We start from the raw sequence: 17,649 nt of genomic DNA on the forward strand, positions 1-17,649 counted from the left end.
CTCTACTGAAAAAATACAAAAAAAATTAGCCAGGAGTGCTGGTGGGCACCTGTAATCCCAGCTACTCGGGAGGCTGAGGCAGGAAAGTCGCTTGGACCTGGGAGGGAGAGGTTGCAGTGAGTGGAGATCGCACCATTGCACTCCAGCCTGGGTGACAAGAGTGAAACTCCATCTCAAAATAATAATAATAATAACAACAATAATAATAATAATAGCCAGTCTGACTGGTATGAGATAGTATCTCATTGTGGCCTTGATTTGCATTTCTCTGATGATTAGTGATGTTGAGCATTTTTTCATATGTTTGTTGGCCACTTGTATATCTTCTTTTGAGAAGTGTCTCTTCATGCCTTTTGCCCACTTTTGAATGGGGTTATTTGTTTTTGCTTGTTAAATTGTTTAAGTTCCTCATAGATTCTGGATATTAGACCTTTATGAACATTTTATCCCATTCTGTAGGTTGTGTGTTTACTCTGTTCATAGTTTCTTTTGCTGTACAGAAGCTCTTTAGTTTAATTAGGTCTCACTTGTCAACTTTTGTTTTAGTTGCAAGGGTAGATAGGTTAATGAAATGTGGTACATACAAGCCATGGAATACTATGCAGTCATAAAACAGAACAAAATTATGTCCTTGGCAGCAACACAGAAGCAGCTGGGGGCCACTACCCCAAGCAAATTAATTAAGGAAAAGAAAATCAAATACCACATGTTCTCACTTACCAGTAGGAGCTAAACATTGGGTACTAATGGACATAAAGATGGCAACAATGGACACTCGAGACTACTAGAAGGAGGAGGGCAAAAGGGTTGAACAACTAACTACTGGGTACTATTTTCAGTACCTAGGTGATAGGATCAATAATATCCCAAATCTCTACATCACAAAATATACCCAGCTAACAAACCTGTAGATGTAGCTCCTGAATCTAAAATAGAAGTTGAAATTATTTCTTCAAATGAAAATAAGTTTGAATTAAGAGAATCAAGGAACTAGATATCTTACAGTCCTACATTTCTGGAAGGCTTCACTTACTTAATTTCTTCTGAAGAAAGGGCATTTTTCATAAGATAATTAGAAAAACCACTCTTCTTTTGCATACATAGCATGGTTCTCTGTGATATCCCATGAACGTTCTGTTGAGACCCTTCCACATTCTTTTGAAATTAGCAATGATTTCCTTGAAAGAGGAAATTCTGTCTTAATTTCTTCGTTTATTTATCCTCTCACACAATATCCTGCCCATAGTACATGCTTAATAAATATTTGTTTAATAAGTGAATGTCGGATTAAGAGACCAGTGCCTACATTTGAAACCCAGCTCTGCAACCTACTAGCAGTGTGATCTTGGTCAAGTTACTTAATTACTCTCAACCACTACATTGTTACTTTAAAATTAATATTAAGTTTCCAAAATGGTGACTCTTGATAAATTAGAATAGACACATAGCCATTGACAGCTAATGCTGGCAACACTGTGTGTGTGTGTGTGTGTGTGTGTGTGTGTGTGTGTGTGTGTGTGTGTGTATAATGTATACATATATACATGTATATGTATACATATTAGTTATATTTGTATTATGTATTTTAATTAATTTCAATCATTTGTAGACATACATATATGTGTATGTACATATGTATGTATATATATATACACATGTGTATATATGCCTACAGATGTGTATACATACGCCTACATATATATACATGTATATACACACACGTATATATATATATACACGCACACACACACACACACGCATATATATATGTGCCTGCAAATGTAATCCTTCCCTCATAGAGGTTATTTGCCTTTAGATAAAATCTGGGAAAAGCGAAGATCATTACTGCTAGAATTCAATTTGAATATATTTTTACTTAAATACTGACTTTTTAAACTTCGCTTTCTTCTAAGACAAATTTCTTAGTTGGCCAACAATAACTGGCACTGTCTAAGCATCTATGATAACTTATCAAGAGTCACCACTTTGAAAACTTAATAATATTAGTTTTAAAATAATTATGTGGTGGTTGAAGTTTATTAGTGGAAATGAGGCAGGAGGACAGAGGAAAGAAACAGCAAACTTGATGTATTTTATGACCTAAAGGTCTAATGACAGAAGAGCTAATCTTACAATGCCTGTTCATGAAAAGCTCATTGAAAAGTCCCATGATATTAATAAGTTAAATGTCCTTACCTACAATGAATCCCAGTAGAAATTTTACAATAAATTTGTCTTCAGTGAAAGGTACTAGGGTAGAGAAAGGAAAAATATCACATAAATTAAGAGTTTTTGCCATTTTTTATGTTTGTCACATATTTGTGGACTAAGTAGATGAGGAATTATTGATATAGAATTCAACAAAATTCAATGAGATATAATTATAATTATAATTTTAGAGCATAGGATTTATTTGGCAAAATGGGAACATATAGTGGTTGGGATGCACCAGTGTTTAAAAATGAATAATAATAAGATAATATTTTGGTTAGGACAATCAGCTTAACATCAAAAGCCATTTGTTTAGACTGTAATTTAACAGAAAATATAATGCTAATATTCAGTTTATATAATAATCCCTTTAAGTGGTAGAAACTATAGCCTTTAAGAGTCAAACCTCTTCTTTTTTAACTTCTAGGGAGAGCCTTATCTGCTCTCAAAAGGTCTTAAAATAACCATCTGATCTTTCAAAATCTATATCAGTCCTAATTCTAGGGTGTCTCGTCCTTCAGCGAACATAAAAGTTTATAAATAGATTTAGAAATAGCAACAACAAGTGATTCCTCCTTCTAAAATGCACTGTTACCTTGGATAACAAATAACTGAAAGATTTCCAACTACTTGCATTCCTTTCTGACCAGGCAATCTGAGGGCACGCTCTAGCCCCCAGCCATCCAAATGGCAACTCTATTTGGAATAAAATTAGATAGAAAATTATCACTGTAACCTTACAAACACTGAGACTACCCCACAGAAGTAAGCTGGTAAAAACATAAGATAAACAGCAGATCCTAAAGATATGCCAAAAATTTAAAAAAGTGTTTTTATCGTTGAACTCCAGCTGCATATAGTGTACAAGATGGAGAATATGAAAACCGGTTACACATTCCATACCACTCTAAACAGCTCAATGAAGATTCCTTGGGATTTATTATGACAGATACTGTTACACTTTCTTTAGCTCTCAACTTAAAAGCATATGTTTGGTTCAATCCCCACCCAGAATTACTGGGTTTATATCACTGTCAGGTAACCAGTGTCTTCCCAGATAGTGGAATATGTTACTGAAAATATCTTTATTTGCCTTCACTCACAGATTCACACACAGCGGGGACTTAAATGATCCTTAGTCCTGGGAAAGTGGGTGATGAGGGGGTCAGGAACGGCGCAGGTAGAAAAATGTTCTCTTAGTGGAATGTAGTATTGGCTGTTCACCCAATTTCTGCAGATGACCTAAATAACAATTGCCTTAGAGATGCTGGCAATTTGAAATAAAAATGACAACCTCTATCCGATGTTGGCTAGCATCTCTTGAACCATCTAGTCTTTTATTTATTCCATAAAAATATATCAAGTGCCTTCTCTGTTCCCCAAAGTGTACTGGGCCCTACAAATACTGCATTTAATGATACAGATGTTGTTCCTAACATGCATATGAACTTGCAGTGTAGAGGTGAAGGGAGACACTAAACTACAGTAAACTAAAAAGCAGCGCTAAACACATGTTTGCGGTCAAGTATTACATATGGGACGCACATAGTGCTATGGAAACCTGTTATAGGAATGTCCTTACTTCTTCCAACTGGTAGAAAAGGACACCAAAGTGATCCTCATCTGGGTATCCCAGTGCAAATGACTTAATTTCCTGGGCTTTGGTTTCCTTGGATAAAAGTAAGAGGAATTGGAATAAATGATTTCTACAGTCCCTTTCAGTGATAAGGTGCTGGAATCCTTTTCAAATCTTCCCAGTCCCAAAAGCATATTCCAATGGCATATTCTCTGCAAGAATAATTTGAGGACTTGTTAATGACTAAGTGCAGACAATGGTTATGTCTTTGACCATCCCTAGAGTGCCAGCAGTGAAGCTTAATTTTAGAAACCTGGGATGCTCACTGACCTCTACTGGAAATACGCTACGAAGAAAGTCCTTGTGGAATCCTGTAGGTCTTACCGTCTGTTTCACAAATGCCCCTTTTCTGTGTGTGTACCAAGCTGGGTAGGGGTACTATTCACTTCTGATTCATAGTGAGCTGTAACGTGCCCTAAAGGTGCTGTCTCAGAAGGTTGTATCCTCTCATTTTTCTCCCTTAAGTAATCAAGTAGATAAACAAAACCCCCATATTATTCTTGTTAGCCTTTCATTACCAAAATAAGGGGAAGAGTCACATAAACAGAGAAATAGAAACCTGCTTATGTTTTCCATGGTTTCTGAAGTAAAGATGCAAATGACTTCTGTAGTAGATGCTGTAGTATGGCTCTTTCAATACCTTTTCCAACCCTTCTCTTGTTTTCCTCTATTATTGATGCCAGAAAATGGAAATGCTTAACTCTCAGTCTCTTTCAGGTCGTGGTAGCTCAATTCTGGCCTATAAGATGTAGAGGAAGTCCCTAGAAACCAAAAAGCCTTCCTATTGCTTCGCTTTTCTCATTCTTCCTGTTTGGAACAGGCATGTGATGGCTGGAAATACAGCAACAATAATGAAACTGAGAGGATGAAAGTCACGGTGAAGTTGATGGAACAGAAAGAAAATGAACTTGGTTCTTTCATGACATATTAGAAAAGCCGCCTCAGCCTTGAACAATCTTCATTAAACCTGATATTTAAATGTTTACTGGGTTTTTGTTTGTCACAATGAATATAATTCTAACTGATCAACTTCTAATAATAATAATACTGATTGTATACAGAAAGCTCATATATAGAAACTTCAGGGTGGACTTGGTGCAGTTGGAAGTAGCCTAAAATTGATCAGAATATCTTCATACTGGTTTAGGTTGTATAAAATCATCCTTGTTATTTCACAGTATTTTATCTTCTAGGTATAAGATTTTGATCAATAAATATTAGAATATTCAAACTAAATGGAAAAGCTGCCAGTCCCTACATTTACTGACAAGAAGACTAAAATACTTTTAATTTTGAGAAGCTCAGTGTTGTGACCACTCTGAATTCAATGGTGAGGTGATGTTCCCCATTCAGAGGGATAGCGTCTAAGGCTAAAATATTTGTTTTTAAAAATGCAAGGTTGTCTCAAGCTACATATCATGGGGCATATTAAACAAAAGTTCCCACTCTGCAGAAAACATCCCTCAGATATTTAAACGTTTTGGGAATGTGAGGGGTTGTGTCTTATTACACAAAAAGTTTTGAAAATATCACCACTCTAGGCTCTAGAGTCAGCCTACCTGGCTAAAATCTTTTGTAAACCCTTACTGGCAGTACAATTTTAACAAGTTATGGAACTTCAGTAATGTTCAGTTTCCTCACTTGTAAAAAGGAGTTATAACAACAATTACCTCCTAAAACTGCATCTACTGGATAATAGTTACATTTCCAGTAAATGCTATCAATTACAATTATTGTGGCAGAAGCTTTACCTTAAAGTTTGTTTATGTTTCATTTTTGGTTGACATTACCTTTCTTTACCTGTGTTTAAGTTATGTGGGTCTTTATGGATAAAAAGTCATCAGCAGTGTTTTTTAATAGATGATATGTAAGCCCACTAGACTCCTTGGAGTCCACGAAGCACCTTGAAGGCAAGAAACATTTTTGCCCAGTGTCCAGCACACTGTTTGGCACATAGTAGGTGCTTAACAAACATTTGTTAAATAAACAAGTAAGTGACTGCTATGAAAGGAGATAAAGAAAATCCCTTGGGCAACTCTTTGTTACTTTACATTTATAAGGGGCCAATATAAATAATAAAATAAATAAAAGCTATATTTAGAGCATAAAGTACCCAATGTCTCTGCATACTAACTTCTGAACTCCTAGAACTTGTTTTTATCTACAGTGTTACTAGCATTTTGAAAAGACCTCAAATGCCTGGGCTCTCTTTGTTATTTATTAGTTTTGTTTGTTCTGTTCAAGTAGTATAGCAATGGTGTGGGAATTAAATTGAAACCATATGAATGATGTGTTAAAATCTAACATGTTCATACAGGGGAAAGCAGAACCAGACAAGAAACAAATTTTAAGTCTCAAGAAGCCAATTTTGTATTTCTGCAGACCCCACATATAGAATCTAGGCACTGTATTAATAATACATTAATGCTTTAGTCTTCTAAAGAGTGATTTGCTCAACAATAGGCCTTCCTCGGCAGTTTTATGCTGTAGTTGACTGGCATGTATTGTCCTTAAACACAAAAATATAACTATAAATAAAAATGTAAACTGATCAGAGAAGGGAACTCAACATATGCCCCTGATTTCCCTTAGGCATGCTTGGGGATACCCACACTCTTGCAACGAGAGACAATAAAACAATGATTTCAGGTGCTGTCACTACAGAACAGGTAGAATCAAGAAATTCCTGAAGACACTGAACTGCAATTTTCTAAACTTCAGGTTAGATGAAAAGTTGATGTCTGCTACCTTGTTGATATTTGACACATTCTTGGGTACTATATCTGTTATGAATTCCATTAGTTTTGTTTGGTTACAAATAACAAAACAAGCTTAAAAAGCTGCAGCTTAAAATACCTAGAAGATTATTTTCTTTCATGTAAAGTAGTCCAGAGATAAACAGTCCTAGATTGGTATAAACATATCAAATATTCTTAAATGTTTTCTCCAACTCATGCATTTTAACTAGAAATTTGGCAGACTTGAGCAATTCCATGTGATGGTGTTGCTATGTTTTGATTAAAATGAACTCTTACCTAATTCCAAAATGTATATTTCCCCTTAAATAACAAAGCATTGTCACAATTTATAATTTTTTTTTTTTGAGATGGAGTTTCGCTCTTATTCCCCAGGCTAGAGTGCAATGGCACAATCTCAGCTCACCACAACTTCCGCTTCCCAGGTTCAAGTGATTCTCCTGTCTCAGCATCCTGAGTAGCTGGGATTACAGGCATGTGCCACCATGCCTGGCTAATTCTGTATTTTTAGTAAAGACGAGGTTTCCCCATGTTGGTCAGGCTGGTCTCAAACTCCCGACCTCAGGTGATCCGCCCACCTCGGCCTCCCCAAGTGCTGGGCTTACGGGCCTGAGCCACCGCGCCTGGCCTAGAATATTTTTAAAAAGCAATATAGAATGCTACATTGATTTAGGGACAAACATAACCGAAACATAAATATATTTAAAAAACAGTTTAAAAATGTGTTCATACACGCATGTGTGTGTGTGCGTGCACACGCGCGCATCCCAGGCTCACTAAATTGGAATTGACAAAGACTTTTAAATATGTAATCCTGTTAGAGTAAGTAGTTAGACAGACATGAACAGGGCAGAAGAGGGTCCCCCCACCACCCAGGAATGCCAGGTGACCATCAGGTGATGGTCAGGTAGTTGTTAAACTGTCTCGCTAAAGTAATAATTGGTCACACCTGGTGCCAGGGAACGGCAGTCTCCCAAAGATAAAAAAACACCCGAAGTTGGTGGTGAGCAGCTTCCTAATAAGATCTGAGGAGTTGGGCAAGTGGGTTCAAGCATGCACACTAAGAGGCAAAATGGCAGAGTTTAACTCATGTATAACCTTTCTCTAGGAACACGCGACTGGTAAGGAAAAAATGCCTCAAGAGAGCATGCGTACAACTTCAGTAAACACACTGTGCGTGCAGCCCCTCCAAAATGCTGGCTGGCACATGTGGAATGCCAACGTATAAAACCCCAAGTCAAAGGTAAAACTGGGCAGTTGAATCTCTCACGTTGCCCACTTGACCCCCCTCCAAGTGTACTTTACTTCCTTTCGTTCCTGCCCTAAAACTTTTTAGTAAACTTTCACTCCTGCTTTAAAACTTGCCTCAGTCTCTCCCTCTGCCTTATGCCCCTTGGTTGAATTATTTCTTCTGAGAGGGCAAGAAGTGAGGTTGCTGCAGACCTGTATGGATTCACTGCTGCCAACAATCCCATAATTTCTTTGTTAGAGTATCCAAATAGTATCCATGCAGGAGATATATTTTCCCACAAACATTTGTGAAAGGGAAATAAAAACTCAGGACCCCAATTCACTATGCCAAAAGGAAAAAATTAAACTGAAAGCAGAGTCATACAAGAAGCTGCCTTTCCTTTTGTTCCTAAGCAAATAGCTACAGATAAAAGGTTATGTTCACCTTATCTTATGTAACGTGCTGCCAGATGAATACATAATTGACTATTCCCCTACCTGCTCCTATTTTCTTGCAACACGTGGGTTACCGTACCCACCCTTTTTTCCCTCCAGCCCACTTTTTCCCCTTTAAATACTGAAGCCTTCAAATTCATCTTTGGAGAAAGGCACAGACCACACATTATTTCTGTGATTCCATGTTTTCTTCTTCCAGGTATGTCCTTAACCTTGGCAAAGTAAACTTCTAAATTGATTGAGAACTGTCTCAGATGCTTTTTGGTTTACATATTGTAGGTCTACAATGTGCAAATTACCTGCATATTGTCTGAGACATAGTTCTTGCCCAAAAGGAGCCCCAAATCCATAAATATAGAACTCCAAAGACACACGCTATATTACGGGTGGTAGGTATCACAAAAGTATCACAAAAGTAAACCTGAGAAGAGAGGAGGGAGTGAGGAAAACCAGGGTGGCTTGGAACTTTCTTTGCCAGGTGGTGTGAGAGAGACAAGGTCTGCACAGAAGGGGATCGATCTGCAGGGCCTGAGAGTCTTTTACTACATGGCAGAGAACCATTTCAGCCCCATTAGCACCCTTGAGGCAGTTCTGCCACCCCCGTAAACAGAAGCTCCTAAACCTGGCTTAGGCGAGTGAATAGGAAAAGCCATCAGTGCTTAGCAGGCAGGCTCTTTAACATGCATTCACGTTGCTGGTCTGAATGTCGAACAAGGGACAGCAAGGTGTGACCCAGAGAGACAAAAATCACTGCACTACCCCTGTTTAGGTCCTCTTCTGCATTCTCATTAAAACGAAAAATATAAACTGAAATCTATCCAAGCATAAATTTCACTCAGTCATCCACAGCCCTGGGCTTTATGCCGATTTTGCTGATATCGATAAATTATATCTGTATCCTTCAACATTTTCAGTAATTCAATTTATTAGGAGACCAGATTTATCCACCTCCAATTTTCAGTTCTATCCAGTTCATCTTTGGTACCCAAATCATTTCAGAGAGAGCACTACGTGAAGATGCAGGTGTATGCAAGGGCTGAAAACACAATTTGTTTCATCCTTCTAGGGATCAAAGTTATTTGCCAAGTATAGCCTTAACATTTGGGTGTCCAGCTTAAGGCATAAGACTTTTCTTAAGAATAATTTTTCCATTGCTTCTCTAAAAAAAAAAAAATCCAATATAATGTTGACTAGAAGATATCGTGCAATGTTTTTACATATCCTCCAATTAATCAAATATATACACTTGTGTATATTTATTTTAAATTGAATGCCTATTTAGATTTTGTTTAGTTATGAAATATTTTAAGCATATGGAAAGCTACAGAAACAAAAGTCATTTAGTACCCAGTATCTACAATAACATTTTGTCATTTTTTTTTCAGAGTTCCTAACCTTTCAGGCCCAATTACTATCACTATCTTGAGGGTGGAGAGTGTCTCTCCCATGCATACTTTTATACTTTTATTAAATATGCATGCCCCACAATATCATACAGTATTGTTTTATGTTGATTTTAATTGATAAACATGGTATACTGAACATATTTTGCAACATGCTTTGTACTCTATATTATTGAGATTTATACATCATAGTACACACAGCTCTCATTCATTTTAACTTCTAACACGATATAAATATACTCTTATTTTGTATTGTTTACAGATACTTTTAATTATTGTTTTTGCTACTGTAATGAAACCAATGAACTTTTCTGTACATGTATTCTGCAATGTGTAATAATTTCTCTGGAAAATACACTTAGAAATTAAGCAACTGGGTCTTAGTTGAATATTCATCTTTCATAAATATTGCCAATTTTTGCTGTAAATAAATATTCTCTTTTCTCCACATCCTCACCAACATTCAGTTTTTAGCCTTCAAATTGTATCAGTCTGATAATCACAGAATGGTATCATATTGTATTGCAAACAACTCCATCTAGTATGTAGTTTTTCTTTTTATTTTGTATGGTTTTCTTTGATGAATAGACACTAAAAATTTTCATAACTCCAATTTGTAAATATCTTTTTTATGATTTGAGGTTTATGTATCTTGTTCAAATTTTTTTCTCTTCACAAACTATGATCATAAAATATTCTCATTTTTCCTAAGGCTATCAAGAATTTATTTTTACATATTTTTACATTTTGTCCCTTCAAATCGATTTTTGTGCATAGTGTAAAGTGGGAAGCAAACTGTATTATTTCCAAATAAAAAAACCAATTGTCTCAGGACTATTGATTAAATTGTCCTTCCCTATGGTCTTGCAATGCTTCCTCAGTCATAGATTAAGCTTCCATATATGGGCTTTCTAGTCTGTTTCACTGGTTTACTTACTTATTCCCATACTAACACTATGCTTTTTAAAAATAATACATACTGAAATCTAGTACTGAGATTTTCTACATCTTGTCTTTTTTAAAAATTGCATAAGAAATTCTTGCTCCTTTGCTTTTTAATTAAATGTTTAAAATCATTTCTGAAGTTACACACATACATACACGTCTTTGGGATGTTGGGATTGAGATTTGGTGTTGGGATTTGACTGTGTGATCACAGTGAATTTAACATTAATTTGGCAAGAATTGACATGATACTGAGTTTTTCTATCCATAAACATGATGTCGTCTTTCTGCTTATTTAAGCCTTCTTAAATGTCTTTCCATTATGTTTCATAAACTTCTGCCCATTTTTATTAATAGATGTATTCCTAGGCCCCTAACAACTTTGTTCTTATATTAAATGATGTCTCGTACAATTACATTTTCTGCTATCGTAGACAATTAGGAATGTAATTGTTTGACTTTCATATATCAATATTATATGTAGCAAGCATTCAGGACACTCATTAATTCTATTAATTTGTCTATAGATTTTCATGAGATTTTTACGTAATTACAGAGTCTCTGTATCATGATAGTTTTTTCTTTCTTTCAAGTCCTTAACCTTTTATTACTTTTTCTTGTCATACTGCCCCAAACACTCAATATAATGTTGAATAGAAATATCAAATATTGTTTTTAAATATCCACAAATTAATAAAATAAAACACATACATACATACATATTTGTTTATTTTTATGTCAGAGCCTATTTAGTCCTAATTAGATGTTATACATTTCTTTGCTCACTACTGCCACTCTCTCTATGGATCCAGTTCGTTTCCTCCTGAAATATATCTGTTTTTTTTAATTCTTACCTAAAGAAATTTCTTTGTGTATAGAATTCTAGGTTCACATCTTTTTCAGCATGTTATGGATACTATTCACTTGTCTTCCTGCCTTTATTGTTGCTGATTACAACATGGCTATTGATCTAATAATTCTTTCTCTGTAGGTAATCTTTGACTTTTCATCTTGCTGCTTTTAAAATGTTCTCTGTCTTTAACATTTTGTAGTTTTACCACAATGTGTCTATATGTGTATTCTGTTTTCCTTATTCTACTTAGCACCTGTGTGTTTTCAGTCTGTAACCTCATGTATTTTCATTAGTACTAAAAATCTTCACCTGTTGTCTCCTTATATATTATCTCTTCCCCACTCTTTCTTTTCTCTCTTTGAAATTCTCATTAGAGTTTTATCTTATTCTGTACTCCAATTCTCTTAACCACTTTTTGATATTGTGTTTATGCTTCATTCTAAGCCATTTCCTTAGAGGTTTCTTTTAATTCACTATTTCCCTTTTTAGCTGTTTCATTTCTATACATTTTATTTGATTCTTTTTCATACTTATCTGTTCTATTTTCAGTATCCTATTCTTCTTGGTTTCTAGTTCTTTTATCTCTTAAATACATTAAACGTATTTATTTTATAGTCTTTTTCAGATTGTTCTATTAGCCAAGCTCTTATAGAGTATTAATCCTCCAAATGGTTATCTCCACTAACTTTACCTACTAAATGTTCTTTGTGTAGTCAGTAACTTTTTTAAAATTGTGAGCTAATTTTTAGTTGAAGATTATTTTTCTAGTGTGGGATTCCCAAGCATCCTATTTTTTGAACTATTGGTACAAAGCATTTTTACATTTGCTTCTGCTGGTTACCTCAAGGTACTTATTGTTTAACAATGTCTAGAATCACACTGTTGGTTATTTCTCAATTAAGGAATTCTACACAAAACTAGTAATATAAATTTGGATTCCATATCTGTATATAGATTTGCCAGTGGGATTTTTTTTCACTCAGCTTTAGGCCAAGATAAGCTTTCTAGTGACTCATCTAGTGACTCATCTTGTAGCCTTAACAATGTTCCGTATGTCTGTATGGGCATCTCAGTTACAGTATTTTAGTTCACAACCAAAAACCAAATTTGCTGTCCTAACATGGGTATTACCCAGTCCTAACTGCCAATGAAGGATCCAATGAGATATCAGATTACAAGGCTGTTACACTGGCTGTAAAGTCTTTTTTTTTCTGATGATGATTTAAGATTTCCCTTTTAATTTTTTATTTAATCAGCTATTTATATGTGAGGGGTAGGTGTGGGGAGGGGTGTGCACACACACAGGCTTGTCTATTTATTAGGTTATATTGTATATAGCATTTCCATCTATTTGTGATAAGAGGGGTTCCATACTAGGTTGGTCCACATGATTGACAGAACTAAGAGGTTTGATTAATTCATGAATACAGAAAAACTTAGATTACATGGGACATTCCTTTCTATGAAGCTTTTTGTATTTCTCCTATAGTGCCCAGTCAACTTATATAATCAAACAGATTTTCAGCCATGTGCTTATTACTGGCTGTATCCAGATCCTTGGATTCATCTCTAGTTTCTGGTTTCTCAACTAGGAAAGGCTGAAATAAAGCTTCTTCATAAAGAAATGTGTTTTAAAGATTATTTAAATTGTAACAATAAATATATTGATGACACATCATGATAGCTATTCATCTTATGAAGATATCCAAAACATAAGTCTTAGGTCACTGGAGGGAAATTAATTAAATCAATAGGGAGTAATTCCAACATGTCATTATTTTACAGGAGAATAAATGATTTTGGCTGAATATCATTTTTAAATAAAAGATAAAATCTTCTCTCACTTTCATTAACAGAGTGTCCATCTCGTTAAAATAAAACTAATGGGTGCTTTTAAAAATTCTCATTTCCACAATTAGTACAGTTAAGACCCCCAAGAATACTGATCTAATTTTATTATTCAAAATTCTTTTTTTATATTATGAATCATTTCATTGTCCACATGCCAGTTACCACAGGAAACAAGAATAGTCCTAGATCAAAGAATTGCACAATCATAAAGGATATAAACATGTAAACAGAGTATTATATCTTGATATATGTTTGAGCTACATTTCCAAAGGATGATGTGTGACAAACTACCACAATTCAGTACCATTCAGCCTTAGCTATGAAGTAGGGAGTGGAAGAAGAAATAGTGTGAGGCCAGGGCCTTATATTCCATGCTAACAATTTCAAACTTTATTTGGAAGATGATTGAAAGCCATTGAACAGTTTTAAGCAAGGAAGTGACTATACAGTCATATTTCCTTTTAGGTAGATGATAAATATGAAGGGCTGAATCTAGGGATAGGGATACCAGTTAGGAGGCTGTTTTAATATTCTAAGGAAGAATCAGTACAGATAATGGGTTGTCACAATAGAAATGGAGGTATAGGAAACAGAACTGAGAAATATTTAGGAAGTAAATCATTAGGGCTTAGAGACTCACGAGATTTAGAAAGAATATGAGGGGAAAAAAAGAAGTTTCAGGTGACTCCAAGACTTCTGGTTTCAGTGATGTAGTGGATAGTGGTGCCATTAACTGAGATGAGGAAGACAGAAAAAGAAGCAGACATGAGGAAATTTATAAGTTTTTAAGTGTCTTCGGGAACAAGATATACAAGCACGGTGCTTAGGTGAGCAGGCAGGACTACAGAATGAGATTTTTTTGCATCATTAATATATAGATCACGGTTAACTAAACTCTAGATAGCATCCATGTTTGAGAAGCAAATGGGTGATGAGATTAAAGTGGACTGTCAAGAGTGGGAGGAGAGTCCTATAAGCCAAAAGGGCAGATTTTCAGTATGAAAATATATGGAGTTGTGTGTGTGTGTGTTTTATTGCTAATGGTGGTCCCATTTAGATACTTCTAAGGTAACTCTATTCACTGTCTTCACTCTTTTTTTTTTTTTTTTTTTTTTGAGACGGAGTCTCGCTCTGTTACCCAGGCTGGAGTGCAATGGCACGATCTTGGCTCACTGCAACCTCCGCCTCCTGGGTTCAAGTGATTCTCCTGCCTCAACCTCCTGAGTAGCTGGGATTACAGGCATGTGCCACAACGCCCGGCTAATTTTTGTATTTTTAGTAGAGATGGGGTTTCACATGTTGGTCAGGCTGGTCTCAAACTCCTGACCTTGTGATCAGCCCGCCTTGGCCTCCCAAAGTGCTGGGATTACAGGCATGAGCCACCGCACCTGGTCTTGTCTTCACTCTTTATATAAGAATTCACCATCCATAGCAGAAACTTTTATATGAAAATGCAAGTATTAAAAGTAAACAAAACTGAAATTCCAAAACGTACCAGTTAAGGGAGTAGGGGGGAGCTAAAGAGTGTATCAAGGATGACTTTGATGCAATATTTCTGGTGTTTCTTAAGAGAGCATATTCTTCAAGATACTAGCAATCTTGTCCATGAATGCAAAACACCACTGAGTAAATATAATTCTAGACAAGAATGAGAGTTTCACAGCTCATTTTTCTATCGGCCAGCAGGGTGCTGCCACTGTTGTTAATAGTCATTGTTAATGGAAGAACTAAAAAGCTCTTTTTGAAGAGAGAGACATCCCTTTATGCCAAAGTAACTGACTAAAAATCTATGCTATTACGCAAATTAAAAACCAGGGGACAAATTTTAATTAAAAATATTTATAGCAAGTGGAATAACAGCTGCCAGTTTCTCTCACCACTCATGAATGTGTTTTGCAGCTGGCTATAATTCTCTCTTGTTTCAATCAGCTTAACCAATAATAACAGCTGTTCACTAGACAGGGGACATTTTATTAGCACCCGTTTGATATGTAGTCACTGCTTAAGAACTCTTTAATATGAATGATTTTTAAGAGAATCACACCGTGACTTGATGGATCATTGTCTAAAGAACTTTTTTGTTTCTCTAAATGAGTAAAAAATTCCTTTGACCTCTAAAGCATCTCCATCTTCCATAAGGCTCAAACAAGTCTATGAATTTCTTAGTCTAGTCATATAAATGTCTAAGAACATTTTAGACCACATTAAGCAAAACTAGGGAAAAAAACATAACAGGAAAGGGAATTGGGAGGAGTTAAGAGTGTATACAAGGATGACTGATGCAGAATTTTTAAGAGAGCATGTTCCTCAAGATACTAGCAATCTTGTTCTTGAATGCAAAACACCACTCAGTCAGGGCCTAATCACAGCTTTTGTTTGTTCATTTGGTTTGTTGTTTACTAAGTTCTCAATGTTTGTCTAGGAAGACATTCTGTTCTAGTTCATGAAAAACAGAAAAGTCAGACAAGAAGTCAATGAAATGAACTGAAGTTGCTTAAACCAATGACACACATGATGACAAAACATTTAGTAAATCTACGACATATGTTAAGAGAGGAAACTGATGACTCATTTGAAGGGGATTCACAGTAGACTCTGCAGCTCAGAGCTTATTGAATAAAGGCAACATTGTCCATTATATACTCAGGTGGAGTAAAACAGATCTGATTAGCATAGCTTAATAATGGAAGGAAAAAAATGTTTTCTTAAGAAAAAATATAAGATAGGTTATTAGAGCAAATCTTAACAGAATTCATAATCTTGCTACTAGAGGAGACAGCAAGAAAAAGTGCAATTGAAACTTCATTCTTATACACAGATCCAAGGTACCGTATATGGGACATGCTCATGATTTTCAGTGTTTTCAGTATTCCTTTGGAATATGCCTTTCTAAAGATATTCCCAGCTTCCACATATTAGAAACTTATCTGGAATTAAACTAGATACCAGAGGTCAACTGGACCCCTAGTTTTATTCCCTAAATGTTGTATGTATTAAACTTTTTACTGGAAGCATTTATTGAGTCATTTAAAAAAAAAGATGACATTAAAAAGAAGTAATTTTTGGCTGGGCAAGGTGGTTCATACCTGTAATCTCAGCACTTTGGGAGGCCAAGGTGGGTGGATCGCCTGAGCTCAGGAGTTCAAGACCAGTCTGGGCAACATGGTGAAACCCTGTCTCTACTAAAAATACAACAAAACATTAGTCAGGAGTGGTGGCACATGCTTGTTGTCCCAGCTGCTCGGAAGGCTGAGGTGGGAGGATCACTTGAGCCTGGGCAGTAGAGGTTACAGTGAGCCAAGATCATACCACTGCACTCCAATCCTTCATATTTAAGTATATGATGCTGCTGAGCAATCATTTCTAAAACAACATGAAACAGACTGAAATTGTACATGAGGATTAGAGAGAGCCAACCAGAAGCAGGAGACTGGATACTGGACCTGGAGACCTGAGTTTGAAGCACAAATTTCTTACGGCGGCCCATAGCAGCCCAAGTTTTGAAATACCTAATTGCAAAAATCAGATTAAATTTACAGTCAAAGGTCTGTCTCTTTACCAGACTTTTTGAGGCAAGAAGGAAAGAAATGGCATTTTTTTTTTTTTGAGACAGAGTTTCACTCTTGTTACCCAGGCTGGAGTGCAATGGCGCGATCTCAGCTCACTGCAACCTCCGCTTCCCGTGTTCAAGCGATTTTCCTGCCTCAGCCTCCTGAGTAGCTGGGATTACAGGCATGCGCCACCACACCTGGATAATTTTGTATTTTTAGTAGAGACTAAAAATACAGCCTGTTGGTCAGGCTGGTCTCGAATTCCTGACCTCACGTGATCTGCCCATCTCAACCTCCCAAGTGCTGGGATTACAGGCATGAGCCACGGCTCCCAGTCCATTTTTATATTTACATTAAAATGAAGAAGCTCTACACAACTTTAAGGGCTTTTCCTGCTCTGATTTTCTTCTAAAACTTTGAGTGCCTCCATCTGAGTTGCTGCACTAAATTTACGTGGAAGGCATAAAAATAGACAGGAAGCCAAATTTACATTTTCTATGGGCCAGAAAACTTCATTTTAAAATAGAAGAGAATTGTCAGGAGATAGGAATGAAGTCAGAGAAATCATAAAGGAGAGAAGCATCTGACGTGTGTGTGTGTATGTGTGTTTTAAGGTGAAGGCAGAAAGACAAAATTAAAGGTAATTAGACAGAGTGAGAATTTGTAACAATGGGATGCTTTTATTACAATATTTCACTTTTATGCTTTGAACAACTGACTTATTTGAAGCCATTTGAGTTTATTTTAGTGCAAAGGA

The sequence above is a fragment of the Gorilla gorilla genome, chromosome 10 (genome assembly GCF_029281585.2).
Source record: "Gorilla gorilla gorilla isolate KB3781 chromosome 10, NHGRI_mGorGor1-v2.1_pri, whole genome shotgun sequence".
Classification (NCBI taxonomy): Eukaryota; Metazoa; Chordata; class Mammalia; order Primates; family Hominidae; genus Gorilla; species Gorilla gorilla.